Source organism: Daphnia magna, linkage group LG1, assembly GCF_020631705.1.
Source record: "Daphnia magna isolate NIES linkage group LG1, ASM2063170v1.1, whole genome shotgun sequence".
In the NCBI taxonomy this organism is placed as follows: domain Eukaryota; kingdom Metazoa; phylum Arthropoda; class Branchiopoda; order Diplostraca; family Daphniidae; genus Daphnia; species Daphnia magna.
The window spans coordinates 10,487,208-10,489,268 of NC_059182.1; positions in this window are offsets into that span (position 1 = coordinate 10,487,208).

A 2,061-nucleotide genomic window follows, 5' to 3' on the forward strand; every position below is an offset into this window, starting at 1 on the left:
GGCCCCGATTAGCAATAATCGGGTTAATGGCGCCTGAATTCAAACTACGAATTTGGGTTGGGTTTTTATCGGGGCAAGCGGGGAGAACTCACCGATTTACATCATAATAATTGATTTCGACTCGATCGATTATGTTTTTACGTATATTGATTGATTACAATCGGGGTCACATTCCCGATTAGGCATCCCGATACAACCCCGATCCTAATCGAAGTTAGAAATTTTTCACCCTGATCCCCGAACGCCCCGCCCTGAGCCCCTAATTTCCAAACCCAATTGGCAAAATGCGCCCCGATTAGGGTCGGAACCGATCCTTACCTACCACCTTTCTGTGTACCCATGAAAGATGGTAGGATTCGCCCCGGCGACCGAGATAAAGTCGATTTTCTCGAAAGCCAAAAAAGTTGCCTAATCGGGCAAATAAAGCCACTTGAAATGTTTAAAAAAACCACATATAAAGCCACTTCTAAAACTATAAGTTCAAAATTAAAACATTTTACATAAATGGGTAGCTCTTGGTAAGAGCTATCCATTTCTTTGTAATTTGTGAGCAAATATTAATAGAAAAAAAAGTTTGAAAAAGAAATAAAATTGTTGCATATGTCTATAGAGTTGGCTGACGTCCGAAGTTGCCAGTTCGATGAAATTGTGAAAAAAAATTGGACATGACCTAGTAACAGTTCTTGCATGGCGGCTTACGGAGTTTCGCCCGTTGTAGTTTCAGTTTTAAAATTTTTCCATTGAAATTATCTTCCGTTCCATTCATAAATGGATTACGAAAATCCTTCGTTATCAGGTAATCTTGTAATTTTTATTTGACCTCGATATAAACTGTACTTTATTATGACGGGGATATCCCAAATACCTCGCTGGCATTACGACAAGTCCCTTTTCCCCCTGCTAGATGTCACGACTGGTGACACCCCTTATCTTCTGCCCTCACCCTCTCTCGGGGGACAGACTGGTTCGGACTGTCAAGCTGGGAACATTTCCCCCTTCTTTTGCTGGGATATTGTGTAATACGGGTGCCGTGCTAGGCCCCGTCGTGTAAAAAAGGTACTATGATTGATTAAGAAGTACATTTGATTGTCCTGTAGATTGTTTGTATTTCGATTGTGTGAAAGTCTTGGTTGTGTATCTAGAAAGACAAACCCTCGTTTATTCACTAGCGTCTGAATAAAATAGGCTTGTGGGCCTTTATCCCGCAACAATTGGTGTCAGAAGAGGGACCCAGGCCTCAGAAAAGATTCACACTCGTGAACTTCTCGCAGAATTATCGTCGTGGATTAATTATATTTTTGTTCCTTGCCCAAATCGTATTTTTAAAAAATTGTTTTTTTTGTATTGTTTTTTTTTTCTTATTCTTTTCTCTTGCTTATATTTGATTTTCTGGTGATGTTATTTTGTCTAGTCGCCGGGGGCGATAGCGTGGTCTTGCGTAAAGTTCATTTTGTTGCCGGTGGCTATAGCGTGGTCTTACGTAATTTCTCTTTTTGCCAAGGCGATAGCGTGGTCGCCCAGACACTTAAGATTTTTTTTTTTCTTTCCCCCGCATTTATTCGTCCCTGCTTTTGATTCATTCTATTTCATTTTATTTTATTTTATTTTTTTATTTATGCCGCCGAAACGGGTTGCTGTAGTTTCCCCAGTAGATTATCATATTAGGACGCGAAGTGCCTCGAGAAATGTGATCCCAGTAGTCGTTACGCCTCGAGTAGTTGCATTGATCCCCGATAGTGATTCAGAAAGTGAAGAGAGGCCTTCGCGACGATTAAATTTTGATATCTCGCCTGTTAGAGAAGAGCCGGAGCAAGTAAACGTACCGGTAAACATGGATCGCGACCTAGCCCAGGCTTTCGTAAACTTTCTAGGAGGAATTGCCCTTCAGTGGCATCTGCAATCGGGCGCCAATAATCCGAATTGGCAAAGGTGGTCCAATGCGCTGGGGACTAACTTTACACAACGTTTATCACCATCGGAGTGGTATAAACTGATCGAAGAAAGGGTCCAGAAAGCGGGGGAACCAGGGATCTCGTATGCAGTAGAAAAATCTCGTTTGCT